General features: G+C 39.3%; 2 non-coding genes across 2 annotated transcripts; one reads left to right on the top strand and one right to left on the bottom strand.

The window, feature by feature from the left end:
- Positions 1-531: 531 nt before the first annotated feature.
- On the bottom strand, positions 532-637 carry LOC141650182 (small nucleolar RNA R71). The gene has a single exon (XR_012546231.1). It is a non-coding gene; the product is annotated as a small nucleolar RNA R71 (small nucleolar RNA).
- A 15,294-nt stretch (positions 638-15,931) lies between these two features.
- On the top strand, positions 15,932-16,037 carry LOC141650219 (small nucleolar RNA R71). The gene has a single exon (XR_012546266.1). It is a non-coding gene; the product is annotated as a small nucleolar RNA R71 (small nucleolar RNA).
- Positions 16,038-16,334: the final 297 nt, after the last annotated feature.

Here is a 16,334-nt window from a genome sequence, read left to right as displayed (position 1 = left end):
AGCCAGATAGACTGTTCAGGCATAGACTCCGTCTTCAAAGAGAATCACGAAAGGAAGACTTGAGTACTTTCGAACCAGAGCTTCAACATTTCCTTTTTACAGAAGATCCATCTTTTGAAGAAGATACTTTCACTTCCGTAAACCAACCAGTAAAGATGCCGAATATTGCCAGTCATTCGGAGTCTAAAGCATCGTCTATTCCGAAGGGTTTCAATCTCTAGACTGAGGATGGGAATACATTTGACATCCGTCCTTCCTATATAGATCTGGTGGAGAGGAACTTATTTAGAGGTATGGCAGGTGAAGACTCGAGGAAGCATATGGAGGTCTTTACAGACTATTGTTCTACTATCCCCGCCACTAAGGGGGTAACTCAAGACAAGATTAAGGAGGTGGTATTTCCTTTTTCTTTGACTGACTCAGCCAGGGAGTGGCTAACTGATTTGGACCGTGCGGCCGCGGGGGTGACATATTGGGAGTCACTTGCTCTTGCTTTTTATAAGAGGTATTTCCCTCCGCAGCGTACTAATCAGCTGAGGGCCAAGATCACCAGTTTCAGGCAAGCACCAGATGAGACCTTCTATGAAGCATGGTACCGTTTCAAAAGGTTGGTGATGTCAATTCCTCACCATGGTTTTGATCCTTGGTTTCTGTCCAATCAGTTCTACAATGGGTTATATGACGATCACAGAGCCATACTTGATGCATCATCCAATGGGAGATTCCAAAAGAACACTGATGACAACAAGGGATGGGTTCTTATTGAAGAGATGGCGACCCACTGTGCTGAGTATGGGAACCCGGGGGATGGAATTAGAACAGTTCATGCAGTTGATAAGCAAGTTGTGGCTCAGCTAGAAGCCATGAATGCTAGGTTTGACAAGTTGGAGTTGCATTCTGCTGCAGAGCCTCGGACGGTTCATATGCTTACTAGAGGAGAGACCGTCACATGTGAGAGGTGTGGGAGCAATGATGGCCACACTGCTGTTGCCTGTCTTACAGAGAAGGAACAGGTCCTTGCCTTCCAACAATACAGGCAAGGAGGGGGTTCCGATTATAACAACCAAGGGGCAATCCATCCCAATTTGAGGTGGACAAGTCAAAATGTGCTTAATCCTACCCCTCCCCCACAGCAGCAGCAGCCGTATGTTCCTCCACACAAGACTCAACAAGGCTTTCAGAAGCCTCCTTCCTTTCCTACACCTAATCAAGGTGCATCATCTTCTGGTGGAGTGAGTGAGCTAGGTGAGTTGAAGACAATGTTGCAGTCTTTGACAAAGCAGTGGCAGCTGAGTGATCAACAAAAAGATGCATCTATCAAGGCACTTGAAACTCAAGTTGGCCAGTTAGCCGCGAACCAGTCCACAAGGAAACCGGGTCATTTACCGTCACAAATTGATAAAAATCCACACGAAACGGTAAACATAATCAATTTGAGGAGCGGTCGTTCATATGAGGGACCGGACGTGTTGAAATCAGACCCGAGGAAGGAAATTATGGCTGATGAACAGCGTTTTGTTGAAGAAAAGGAGCTGACGACAAGGAAAGTACTCGATCGAGTGATTTTGCTGTAGAAAGGGCTCGATCGAGTAAAAATTCTACTCGATCGAGTGAACAGAAAAAAGAGTCTGCTCGATCGAGTGAAATTTCTACTCGATCGAGTTATTTTGTTGGAGAAAATGCTCGATCGAATGGAAATTTTGGTCGATCGAGTAATGCAGATAATGAACAGCTCGATCGAGAGCCTGCTAGTGCTCGGTCGAGTGAAAAATCGCTTGAAAGACCTCGTTCGAGAGGAAAGAAGCGTCCAAAGGATTTAGAGCTTGATCCGGCTGATACATTAGAAGAAAGAAACAAGGGACTCGAGATACCCATCACGGTGCCCTTCCCGAGGCGGTTGCAAAATACTAAGGCTAATCAACAATCGGCAAATTTGCCGAACTTCTAAAAAGCTTCCAAGTTACTGTGCCATTCGCCGAACTGCTGACTCAGGTACCCTCTTACCTTAAATTTATGAAAGAAATTTTATCTCGTAAGAGGCACATTAATGATCACGAGACGGTAGCTTTGACCGAGGTAGGGACGGCCCTAGTTCAGAATAAGTTACCGCCCAAACAGTCAGACCCGGGTAGTTTTTCGATTCCGTGTCATATCGGTACCCACATAATTGATAACGCGTTATGCGATCTTGGCGCTAGCGTGAGTATCTTACCGTTGTCTCTGGCTAAGAGACTTGGTTTGACAAAGTTTAATTGCATAAATATGACCGTTCAGATGGCCGGCCGTAGCATATCACGGCCACTAGGTGTCATAGAAGATGTACCTATTAAGGTCGGGAGGTTCTTTATTCCCGTTGACTTCGTTGCACTTGACATCTCCGAAGATACACATACCCCTATTATTTTAGGGAGACCATTCTTATTCACTGCCCGTGCAGTAATAGACGTCGGGGGCAAGACATTGACTTTCCAGGTTGGGGACAAGGAATTAATTTTCCATCAGTCTAAGTCCCGGAGGGCTCCCATGCAAGCTCAGCCTTGCAACGCCCTCTCTTCTATTGACCCTCCTATTGACACTCCAAATGGAAATTTGGAGTATTGTGCTGCTATTGTGACCCCTCCGCCTCAAGTTGAGAGCAAAAAAGGAGGAAAGTTTGTTTGTTTTCCTTGTTGCAGGTACAGATGAAAATAATGCAGGAGCTGTCAAAGGATATTGTGCAATTAATGTCAGTCAAGGTGGGAATGACAATGATGTTAAGGCCGGAGAGAAAAGAGCAAAGACGAGAAAAGTTCAGGCGTATGTGGATGTCAACTACTCTCCTCCTAACGATTCAAATACAAGCTCATGGAGATTAAGAAGGACAGTCAATGTTGCTGAGGTGACGTCCTACAGTCAGAAGCCCTTCGAAGGGCTAATGGATCATTTTGGGAAGTGAACGGGGAAATGCCCTGTGTAAAAAATTGTATAAACAATTTTTGAATTTTTCTTTGGATTTATTTTATTGCTTTTAATTAGGACAATTAGAATTTAGACGATTTTTAGCGTAGATTAGAGACTATAGACTGTTACTTTTAATTTTTGGTATTTTGGGATACTTTTGCGAGTGTTTTTATGCAGGTTTGGGGAATTTTTACACAAATTCAAAGGAAGAATGACGAATTCAAGAACTTATACGAGGAAAAGAGCTTGATCGAGTACATATTGTACTCGATCGAGTGATTTCTATTCGATCGAACGGTTCCTATTGCTCGATCGACTAAAGCTGAAAAGGGGACTTCTCGATCGAGTAAAATTTTACTCGATCGAGTAGATTGATTGAAGAAGTACTCGATCGAGTAGTTTTAAACCACTCGATCGAGTGAAAGTGCAAGAGACACGCAGAGAGTTTTCTTTAACTTCTTTCTTTTTGATTGTTATTTCATTTTACTCCTAAGCTTTCGACACCCTTCCTCTTTTGCGATCAAAAACACCCCAAATCCCCCATATTTCTTGCCCATTTGCCAAATCCGCCACCTACATTGTGTTTGTTGTTAATTAATCGTCAAAAGCCCTCTACTTCCCCTCTGATTTTCGTTGTTTTATACGGTCTATTGAGGATTCTAAGGTTTGCGATTTTTCGATCAAAAAAAATCGCCATTTTGCTTGTTTCTTGCCGATTAATTGCTATTTGTAGGTTCCTAATTATCAAGTAAGTATTCCCTACACCTCTTTGCTTTTTAATTTCATTAATTTTGCTTATTATTAGGTGAATTAGGGTTAGGGTTCGAAATTCCTTGTTTAGTCGAGCTTTTTCGACTATAATTGTAATTGTTTGCCCTATTTGTCTTGCTTGATGATCAATTCCCGCACCTCATTGTTTTTATATGTTTAAATTCGAATTTTGTGGACAATTTCGATTAGGGCAAACTTTCAGTCGAAATTTTCGACTGTTAACTGGTATTAACTGCTGTCAATTTCTCAATTTGTTTACATTGTTGCGTAAATTGCTGCTTATGTTGCCTGTTACCTGCCCCCTATCGCTGTTACCTGCTTTATTCGAAATTTTGAGGAAAAAGTTGGGAATTTTTGTGCTATAAGTCGAATTTTTCGACTGGTAGGGGACATTCATGACAGCAGCTAATACCAAAAGTTGGGAAGTTCGTGTTTTGTATGTCCATCTCACTCTTTTATTTTTGTCTCCTTTTATTTTTATTTTTATTTTATTTTTCTTTTATTGGTTGTATATCCCCGTTCCCCTGTATATAACTGCTGGTGTATGCTGGAGGACAACGAGGGCGTTGTCTGTTTTGGTTTGGGGAGGGTATTGCATCCTTTTGAGTCTGCATTTGCATTTGTTTTGCATTCACGTTTTATTTCAGTTTGCATTGTTGTTTATTTCATTAAAAATCAAAAAACCAAAAAAACTAGAAAATCTCAAAAAAGTCCAAAAAAAAAAATTTCACGTTTATTTTTGCATATAGGTTGAGTCGGAACGGTTGATTTCCGTGATGATTTTGCATCTTAACTTGTCATCTTACTTGAGCCTTGCACTTTTATTGACAGTTATTAGCTTTGTCATACGCATAGTCTACGAGTTTCTATTCAAATATAGCCGACTGTTTAGACTTGACCTGATTAATCGGCAACCTACTCTATAAATTCTGAGGTTTAGAGCCCTTAACTGGTGACATTCATGACCAGTTCATTAGGAATTGAGAGTAGTACCCCTTGCATAGCATGTTTACCATTTTTGCACTTTTATGACATTCGGTTTCTTGTTAAAATGCACACATTCGGTTTTGTGGTCGGTGTCACATGCAGGGAGGTGCTTTCAAATTTTCCCTTTTTCTTATATTTTTCACCCATTTAGCTCCACTTAAGCTAAAACTTGCCTTTTTGACCCATTAGCTACATCCCAAACTTAACCTGCATAGTCGAGCTAGTTTAGTTTGTCTTTTGTGGTACATTTTTTCCGCCTGCAGTTTGGCCCGTGTGTATATGATTGGAGTTGGTGGAAATTATGAAAAGGAGGAAAAGACAAACAAAATTGAAAAAAAAAGAGAAAAAAGTGAAAAAGAGAAAAAGAGAAAAAAAAAAGAAAAAGAAAAAAAAAGCTATGTTTCACGTGAAAGAAAGAAAAAAAAAAGGTTTGGAAATTTTTGTTACGTTTCAGTTGATTCATATAGACGGTATTAAAAAAAGGGAAGTTTGTGACCGTCTAACTCCTCCACTCTTATTCTATATTTTTGAGGAGATTGTGTATAAGATTAGTGAGTTGTGTGCCAAATGAAGCGCGCTTGTTCTTTATTTTTCAGTCGGTTGAGAATTGGACGATCTTATATGGTCCTGTTAGGAACTAACTTGATGCTTTTACCTCCACATTACCATAACTTGTTTTTGCCTTTTCTTACCTGACCCTCACTATTCCCATATCATTTGTAAGCCCTCGGCTGTGACGGACATTATTGGTTGGAGTGTGTGCATTTATACTTGAATCGTCTTTCATTTTTGTTGCATGCATGCTATGTAGGTCGCAGTTAGGTGAGTGACTGTTTTTCTTTCTCTCTTTTACATACAGTATTCACCCTTTGCTTCATGAGAGAAGAGTGACCATGTGAGAGTCCGATTTTGTTGGTCTGGCAAGGTCGATAGGTTGGCTATATTTCTGAACAACTTATAATTCGTTTGCGTATTGACTGCTTAGCTATAACTGTTGATTTTCGCTGCATTAAATTGGTTCAAGTAACAAGTTAAGTTAGCTCTGAGTTTTCATTTCCGTTCCATTAGTTGTGTTTTAGTTTACTCGAGGACGAGTAAAGGTTCGGTTTGGGGAGATTTGATACGTGCATTTTGTATAGTCTTTTCAGCCTATTTTAGCACGTATTTCTATGTATTTTTATGCGGTTTATATTGCATTTTGCCCCCGAATTGGTTACTTTGTTTCGTTTTGTCCATTTTGTAGAAATGAACGCGAAAGTAGTGGAATCGTACCATTTTCGTCCTTTTTGCATGCATTTAGAGGAGACTGGATAATTCAGAGTGAGATCTTGCATTGGGAAGCGTGAAGGCACGGTTTACGAGGCAGTCGGGTACGAGTTTTGGCTGATTTGAAGGAAGAACATTCGATCGAGTGGTTTTATTGCTCGATTGAATGGTTTCTATAGCTGGAGTTGATCGATCGAGTGGATTTATACTCGATCAAGAAGAGCTGAGAAGTGGAGTTACTCGATCGAGTAACATTTGTGTTCGATCGAGTAGAATATTTGGAGTTTTACTCGATCGAGTGGTTTTAATCTACTCGATCGAGTGGTTTAGGCTGGCGTGGGGTTTAGTTAGCCCGTAAGCTTGTTTTAGTTGTTGGACTTAGTAGTTTTTCTATTTAAGCTTACGTTAACTAGGTTATTAGCATCAGATTTTACTTCTTATCTAAGTTTTATCATTTTTCATCTTTCAAAAACAAAGACTGCATTCTCTTTTTCCTTTCACTGTAACTTTATTTTCGGGGTTATTTCGCTCGGATTTGCTAGTTCTTTACGCCGGATTCTAGTGATTGTAATCTCTTTCTCTTCTCTTAATAATAATTTCTCTTTCCTTTATTTAATTGTTTGTTTTGCTTTCCTTTCATTTCTGCCCTCATTACTTTTTATGCATTTTCATTATTGTTTAATTATGTTTATTGTTAATTAGTTCATCATGATTAGTTTTGGTATTAATAGCGATATGAGTAGCTAATTCTGTCTCATGTCGGGATTAGGGAATCTGCGGTAGAAATGTGACGATATAGTAAATAGGTTAGATGAATTAATTGTGAGACTCTGTCCCCATAGCAATATAACTGTATTTACTGACTTAGTTGAGTGCACGCTTCTGAGTCACCTTTTAATCTGGTTAAATTTAATCCTGGATCGGAAGATTGGACTAAATAGACCTGCTATGAACAGTAGACTACCCTGACGAGGACGGAAGTTAAGTTAGTGGAAGTTTAGGATAGAAAGTGGACCGGAAGGACCTTTCCATATCCGTCTCGCAGTAATTTACCTAATTTGTTTACAGTTGAGTCACAGGACTACCGTAGTGAACCGAAATCCTGACATGTTCCTTCTCTATTTGATAGTTTAATTCTATTTCCTGCCTTAATTGCTCTTTCCTTATTTCTCTTTCCTTGAAGCTTTCAGTTTAGGAAACCAAATACAAAACCCCCCCAATTTGTGACCAAATAGACGTATTCTTACAGATATCTTGCCTCCCTGAGGAGATTGACCTGACTGCCCTAGCTATATAGTTAGTTTAGTTAGTTATTTTTGATAGGTACACGATAACCCTGTCAGTTATGTCAAGCACTACGAAGTCAACGGGAATAAAGAATCTCCCGATTTTGACAGGTATGTCCTCTATTACTCCTAACGGCCGTGATATACTACGATCGGCCATCTGTACGGTCATGTTTGTGAAATTAAATTTAGTCAAACCAAGTCTCTTAGCAAGAGACATAGGTAAGACGCTCACTCTAGCACCAAGATCGCATAGCGCGTTATCAATCAAGTGGGTACCTATGTGACATGGAATCGAGAAACTACCCGGGTCTGACTGTTTAGGTGGCAACTTATTTTGAACTAGGGCAGTCCCTACCTCAGTTAAATCTACCGTCTCATGATCGTTGATATGCCTCTTACGTGACAAAATTTCTTTCATAAACTTTAAATAAGAGGGTACTGTGTCAAAGAACTCTACGAATGGAATGGAAGAACTCGTAAGCTTTTCAGGAGCTCGGCAAATTTACCGAACTGTTGATTGGCTTTAGTGCTCTGTAATCGCCTTGGGAAGGGCACCGTAATAGGAATCTAGACCCCTTGTTTCTCTCTTCCAACGTCTCAGCAGGTTCAAGCTCTTTTTCACTCGATCGAGGCTTTTTCCCCCATGATCGAGTCCTTCCAGGTGACATTTCACTCGATCGAGCAATAACAGCCTCTCGATCGAGTTCCTCTATTTGCACAGTGTTCGATCGAGGTATATTTTCACTCGATCGAACTGTTTCCTCAAAATTTCCACTCGATCAAGTGGTTTTCACCTCTCGATCGATGCCTTGATTATCCAGTTCTCTCGATCGAGCAACATTTCCACTCGATCGAGTGCTTTTTTCATCAATTCTACTCGATCGACCACCAGAGATCAGTCAATCGAGTATATTCTTCGTGGTAAGCTTATCTTCAGCGACGATTGACTGTTCATCAGCATTTACGGCCTTCCTCGAGTCTGATATGTCATCTAAAGTTGACAATTTGGTCCTTCATATGAACGACCACTTCTCAAATTAATCAAGTTTACCGTCTCGTGTGGATTCTTCTCAGATTGGGACGACAATTGACCCTGTTTCCTCGTGGACTGGTTCACGGCTAACTGAGCAACTTGGGTTTAAAGTGACTTGATTGGAGCTCATTTTTCTTGGTCACTCATCTGCCATTGCTTTGTCAATGACTGAAGCATTGACTTCAACTCAGCTAGCTCATTTACCCCACTTGAAGATGATGCTCCTTGATTCGGTGGAGGAAAAGAAGGAGGCTTTTGGAAGCGTTGTTGAGCTTTGTAAAGAGGGACATATGGCTGCTGCTGTTGCGGTGGAGGAGTGGGATTAAGAACATTTTGACTTGTCCACCTCAAATTGGGATGGACTGCCCCTTGATTGTTATAATAAGAACCTCCTCCTTGCCTGTATTGCTGAAAGGCAAGGACTTGTTCTTTCTCAGTTAGAAAGTCAATAGCAGTATGACCGTCATTGCTTCCACACCTCTCACAAGTGACAGTTTCCTGTCTATCAACAAATGAACCGTCTGTTGATCTCCAGCAGATTGCAGCTCCATTCTATCAAACCGGGCATTCATGGCTTCCAGCTGAGTGATGTGACCATTATTTGCGCACATTTAGTCCCCTAATTGAGCCTATTTTGCATACTATTATAACATTCTATGGCCATTTTATCCGTCAAAACCTTCCTATTTTCTTTTCTATCACATTTCATATGTTTTGTAGAAAAGGAGATAATAAGGCGGAAATTCCCGTCTTTCGTGCATATTTGGAAGCTTATTGATGATATTAGATGGACTAGTATGAAGAGGAGGCAAGAATAATGACCAATGACGTAAGAATAAAGATTATATAGAAGGGTCATAAGGTTTAAAGCAAGGAGGAAAAGCAAGGAAGCCATTCATGAAGAAAATTGCTCGGAACGCAAACCAAGAGTTGCTCCTTTGGCTCTGAAAATATGCTAGATGGAACGGCGTCGAAAAAACAAGCGATCTAGGCTTTTGAATCACTCCAATAGGAGTCCGGATGAGAAAATGACGTCCGTTTTACAATCCGAGCTCAAACAAAGAAGCTGTACAGGAATCCGCGCGTCCCGCGCTGAAGACGCTCGGATTGTCCCAAATCCGCTCGGATTGCTCCAAATCCGCTCGGATTCCTCCCTTGCTACAATCCGAGCGTCTTGCTCCAAATCCGCTCGGATTCCCTTGCTACAATCCGCCCGTCCCGACACCAATCCGCCCGGATTCCACCCAGCGCAAATTGTTCTTCAAGCTTTCAAGAAAGACTCCCTTCCTCCGAAAAATACCGGCTCCTCCCTGCTCTAAACTCAAAAGTGTAATTACTAAATTAGCCTTAGTTAACCCTAAATGCATCCACCTAATTTCCACTATAAATATCCCATTTGTAATAATCAAATCATGAAGTTTTCATTAGGTTAATTCAATCCTTCTTTAGATTAGATTAGGAGTAGATTAGAATAGATTAATCTCAATCTTTCCACACAAATTACACATTAATCTCTCCTTAATTATTGTTCAAGTTTATTATTCAAGTTTATTATTGGGTAATTGAAGATTATTGGGTTATTATTGGGAGATTGACAACCTTCCATCAATTATCAAGTACTTCTTTTATCTTTGCTTTATTATTGGAATCATTAGTAGGTATAATCCTCTTAATCCTTGTTTTAATTATTGTTAATCTTTCTTACTTGTTCATCATGTTTGGCTTTGTTAGTATGATTGACAACCTTATTAACATGTTAAACTTGATCATGAGTGAGTAGTTACTTAGCTAGGATTAGTGGGTAATTAGGGGAAACCAACATGGGGAATGATTCATGCTTAAATTAATATGCTTTCATGGTTTATTTGCTTGCTTGTTATGATCTCAACTCATGCACATGTTATGTTTGATGAAATGCTAAGCCTATGAATCCTTGCATTTACTACCATCTCTTATCTTTTCAATGAGACTTGTAAGACATAAACCAACTCGAGTCTCATTAGACCATGCATGTTGTTGAGTAGGGAAGATTAAGTCGACTTGTAGGTGTTGTAAAATCTAATCGATTCGGCTCCGGGACCCAAACTTTCCTAGGATTGTAAGATATAACCCAACTCAATCCATCACAACAATAATTTCTTGCTTATAATTTGAGAACATGTTTGTATGATCAATTCCCATGAATCCCCTATGACCCCATGATATCCTAGCATTTTTAATCAATTGTTTACATCTTTCCTTTTATTGCTTGTTTATTGCATCTATTAGATTAGAATCATCAACCCATTATAATTGTGACAACCCCAAGCACAACCATAATTAGATTGAATAATTTGAGTAACCACCGTCCCATGGATCGACCTCGACTTACCACTAGCTAGTTGTATGTTGAGTATTATAAATGTGTTTGATTGGATGAGTGACGACATCGTCCAGATCAAAATGGCGCCGTTGCCGGGGACGGTGTTGTTTATTTGAATTGTTCTTTTGTCTAGTTTTAGTTGTGCTTCTTTTTCTTGAGTTTTGTTGTACTTGCATTATTTCATATGTTTAACATGTCTACATTCACTTTTTGCCAATATGAAAATGAATCATTTGATAAATATGTTGCAAGATTTGAAGATTATATGACTCATGCTTGGCATCATGGTTTTACTCTGTCAAATTATGAAGCATGTTGTGTTGTTTATAATGGCATGAACCTTGAAACCCGCAACTTGTCATTTCACTTGAGTGGTGGTAGAATTTGTGAGATGAGTTGTGAGGAATTTTGGGAATTTGTTGAGTTCATGACCATCCATTGTCTTAAGCAAATTGTACATGACATCTTTGAGAATGCCAAGGAAGGTATGGAAGTGATAAAAGCCACATTTCAAAAATTCATTGAGGAAAACTATGATGAAAATGAGATTTGTGAGGATGAGAAACCTTCCTATAACCTTGAGTCAACCCACTTTGTCCACAAAATTACCCCACCTTGGGAAGATGGAGTGCTAGATGAGGAGAGTGATGATGAGGAGGAGTACATTCTTGATTGTGAAACTAATGCTTGGATGCCGTCATCCTACTTTTCTTGTGTTTCAATAAAATCAACCTCCATGGAATTTGATGTTAATGGGCAAAGCGAGAGTGATATGGATGAGAACTTGAGTGAAAACTCACCCTTTGAGGATGACATATTTGAGGGAGACAATTGTGTTGAACTTGGTGAGCCTTGTTACGACAACCCCTTTGATAATGGACCTTGTTGGGATGAGGAATATGATGAGGACATTTGGGAACCTCAAATAGACACCCTTAAAATCACCTTGGATGATAATGAGAGTACTTGCATTGAATGTGGTGATTTTGACTATTTGGAGGAAGAGTTGAGTGAATTGCCAACCAACTACCTATTTCATGTTCCTACCATCCATCATTTCTCTTATGATTTTTGTCATGATACTCTTGATATGCTTGTTTGGTCTTTTACTTGGGCATTTTTCAATTGCATAATCTTGTGTTGCTATGCATGCCTATTCATGTCCCACTCCCAAGAATTTGACCGACTTCTACGTGCTTTGAGTGCTAGTGATGATTTTCCATGAAATTGTTAATTGATAATCTTTGGTTTGATGGAGTCCCTTAAAAACCATTAATTTGTATATATGCATTTAGTATAGTTTGCATTGTAATTTATCTCACATGATTCATGTAGTTAGTTGCATATAGACTAGAATTCATGCATAATCACTAATGACCAATCCTATTCTTTTCTACACTAGGAATAGTGTTTAAATCGGTTTGGGGAGGTTTGATCATAGGTGACCATTGCTTACTAGAAATCATGCATCATATAGTATAGTTTAGATTGCATTCATTTGTTATATATGTCATATAGAGTTGCATTTAGTTAGAGCATGCATTCATTCATATCATATCATTGCATTTGTACTTCAATTTCCATAAAATCAAAAATTCAAAAACATGTATTTTCCTTTTATCCCTACTCCTACATGTACATTGAGGACAATGTCCAAAATAAAGTGGGGGATGGGAATTTATATTCCAAAAATCCAAAAAAAATTGAAAAATTTCAAAAATCATAAAAATTTGAAAATTGAAAACCCAAAAACATGTTTATTTCCTTTTTAGTGTAGTCTTGTATATATTGTCTTGTATATATTGTGTTTGTTTTATCCTTGTTCACATTGATTGACTACGCCACATCCGAGACATGAGGATATTGAAGACCGCATGGTATGATCTTTCCAATCTCCTTTTTCCTCTTTATGTTAATGACTATGTGGCTTTATTTTGATTGATGCGGTACAACAATGTGAACTTAGGACTTGCATTTAGTTTATATGGCATATTAGTTGGTAGAATCATTTGCATTAGGATGTTTATATGTTAGTTGCATCATGGCATGTAGTTGCATGTTAGAAAAATTTTGCGAAACCGTCTACTTGGGAAGCTTGACAAGTGTATATAGGCCCTAGTAGATGCCTTTTGTTCTTAAGACTTTGCTTGTTAGAATGCTTGTAAAACACCCTAGGATGTGTCATGCTAGTATCCTTTGACCCATGGATTAAGGCATAGTCAAGAGTACCTTGTGGTGTGATAACTCCTTGGCTACCGTTTATTCCAAGGTGACCCATGAAACCATGCATCCATCCATCATTCATCCATGTTCTACCACATTTTTGTCATCAAAGGGAATGGGCACAAAAAGAAATCAATTTGAGTTCAATGAAATGAAAAGTGAAAGAAAGTTTGCAAAAATGCATCAAATGAAAAGAGGAGCAAAAATAGAACTCCTAAAAGCTTCAAATATAAGCCACCCTCACTACATATGGGGTGACTTTGAAAATGTTCAAAAAGAAATGCAAAGAAAAGTTGAAAGTTGTCAAGTGTTGAAATGCCAAAAATCAAAAAGAAATGGCAAAAAGAAAGTGTTCTCAAAAGTTATATGCCACAAGAAATTGGGGGAAAAACAAAAACAAAAGCAAACTCCCAAAGTGAAACTCAAATATCTATCGATCCCTTTATCCACCGTATCCATTTTTGTGCATGGTAGAGAGGGGACGACCCTTCTTCTTGTCTAGGCAAGAGGGGGAATTCCGCGATCCTCCAGTGTTTCTAACACCATAGGGAGTCTACTCTTGACAAAAGCATTTAACGATTGAGGACAAAGGTACCCTAGCTTGACACATTTTGGAGGTGATTTATTGGTATCCTTCTAGGCTTAGTAGTTTGAACAAATTGCATCTATGAAGGATTGTGTACCCTTGAATTGCTTCCCTTGTAGGTAATTTCCGCCACTTAGATGAGGAAAGTGGCAATTCTTTTGTAGATGCATCCATTACTTGATTTTGTGTGCTTAATGATTGGATGTGTCGCCATTTTGGCAAGACCCACCTTGCCTTGCAAGAAGGCATCCTACCTCATGGTTATCTTGTTGTGAGTTGAAGGGGCGGAGTGAGACCCGCTAATTGTCTCATATCGGCTATATTATTAGGTTAGTTTAAATAAAGGTCTAGTTTTTGTCACCTCTTTACTCGGGACGAGTAAAGGTTCGGTTTGGGGATATTTGATGTGACCATTATTTGCGCACATTTAGTCCCCTAATTGAGCCTATTTTGCATACTATTATAACATTCTATGGCCATTTTATCCGTCAAAACCTTCCTATTTTCTTTTCTATCACATTTCATATGTTTTGTAGAAAAGGAGATAATAAGGCGGAAATTCCCGTCTTTCGTGCATATTTGGAAGCTTATTGATGATATTAGATGGACTAGTATGAAGAGGAGGCAAGAATAATGACCAATGACGTAAGAATAAAGATTATATAGAAGGGTCATAAGGTTTAAAGCAAGGAGGAAAAGCAAGGAAGCCATTCATGAAGAAAATTGCTCGGAACGCAAACCAAGAGTTGCTCCTTTGGCTCTGAAAATATGCTAGATGGAACGGCGTCGAAAAAACAAGCGATCTAGGCTTTTGAATCACTCCAATAGGAGTCCGGATGAGAAAATGACGTCCGTTTTACAATCCGAGCTCAAACAAAGAAGCTGTACAGGAATCCGCGCGTCCCGCGCTGAAGACGCTCGGATTGTCCCAAATCCGCTCGGATTGCTCCAAATCCGCTCGGATTCCTCCCTTGCTACAATCCGAGCGTCTTGCTCCAAATCCGCTCGGATTCCCTTGCTACAATCCGCCCGTCCCGACACCAATCCGCCCGGATTCCAGTCCAGCGCAAATTCGTTCTTCAAGCTTTCAAGAAAGACTCCCTTCCTCCGAAAAATACCGGCTCCTCCCTGCTCTAAACTCAAAAGTGTAATTACTAAATTAGCCTTAGTTAACCCTAAATGCATCCACCTAATTTCCACTATAAATATCCCATTTGTAATAATCAAATCATGAAGTTTTCATTAGGTTAATTCAATCCTTCTTTAGATTAGATTAGGAGTAGATTAGAATAGATTAATCTCAATCTTTCCACACAAATTACACATTAATCTCTCCTTAATTATTGTTCAAGTTTATTATTCAAGTTTATTATTGGGTAATTGAAGATTATTGGGTTATTATTGGGAGATTGACAACCTTCCATCAATTATCAAGTACTTCTTTTATCTTTGCTTTATTATTGGAATCATTAGTAGGTATAATCCTCTTAATCCTTGTTTTAATTATTGTTAATCTTTCTTACTTGTTCATCATGTTTGGCTTTGTTAGTATGATTGACAACCTTATTAACATGTTAAACTTGATCATGAGTGAGTAGTTACTTAGCTAGGATTAGTGGGTAATTAGGGGAAACCAACATGGGAATGATTCATGCTTAAATTAATATGCTTTCATGGTTTATTTGCTTGCTTGTTATGATCTCAACTCATGCACATGTTATGTTTGATGAAATGCTAAGCCTATGAATCCTTGCATTTACTACCATCTCTTATCTTTTCAATGAGACTTGTAAGACATAAACCAACTCGAGTCTCATTAGACCATGCATGTTGTTGAGTAGGGAAGATTAAGTCGACTTGTAGGTGTTGTAAAATCTAATCGATTCGGCTCCGGGACCCAAACTTTCCTAGGATTGTAAGATATAACCCAACTCAATCCATCACAACAATAATTTCTTGCTTATAATTTGAGAACATGTTTGTATGATCAATTCCCATGAATCCCCTATGACCCCATGATATCCTAGCATTTTTAATCAATTGTTTACATCTTTCCTTTTATTGCTTGTTTATTGCATCTATTAGATTAGAATCATCAACCCATTATAATTGTGACAACCCCAAGCACAACCATAATTAGATTGAATAATTTGAGTAACCACCGTCCCATGGATCGACCTCGACTTACCACTAGCTAGTTGTATGTTGAGTATTATAAATGTGTTTGATTGGATGAGTGACGACATCGTCCAGATCACTGAGCCACGACTACCTTATCAACTGAATGGACCATTCGAATACCATTCCGTGGGTTCCCATATTCAGCACAATGGGTCGCCATCTCCTCAATAATGCCCCATCCCTTATCATCATCAATGCTCTTTTGGAATCTACCGTTAGATGAGGCATCAAGTATAGCTCTGTGGTCATCGTACAACCCATTGTAGAACTGGTTGCACAAAAACCACTGATCAAAACCATGGTGAGGAAGAGACCTCACCAACTTCTTAAACCGACACCAAGCTTCATAGAAAGTCTCATCAGGTGCCTACTTGAAACTAGTAATCTTACCCCTCAGCTGATTAGTGCGTTGTGGAGGGAAGTATCTTTTCTAGAAGGCAAGTGCGAGAGTCTCCTAGTTGGTGATACCAGCAGCTGTCCGGTCAAGATCAGTCAGCCACTCACGGGCTAAGTCGGTAAGAGAAAAAGGAAATAGCACTTCCTTTATCTTGTCCTTTGTTACTCTCTTAGTAGCGGGAATAGTAGAGCAGTAGTCGGTAAAGACTTCCATATGCTTACGCGGATCTTCACCCGCCACACCTCGGTACAGATTTCTCTCCACCAGATTTATGTAAGACGGACGGATATCGAAAGTAT

The sequence above is a fragment of the Silene latifolia genome, chromosome 3, assembly GCF_048544455.1.
Source record: "Silene latifolia isolate original U9 population chromosome 3, ASM4854445v1, whole genome shotgun sequence".
Lineage (NCBI taxonomy): Eukaryota > Viridiplantae > Streptophyta > Magnoliopsida > Caryophyllales > Caryophyllaceae > Silene > Silene latifolia.
Note: the sequence above shows the minus strand (reverse complement) of the source record. Positions and strands in the feature narration are given on the sequence as shown.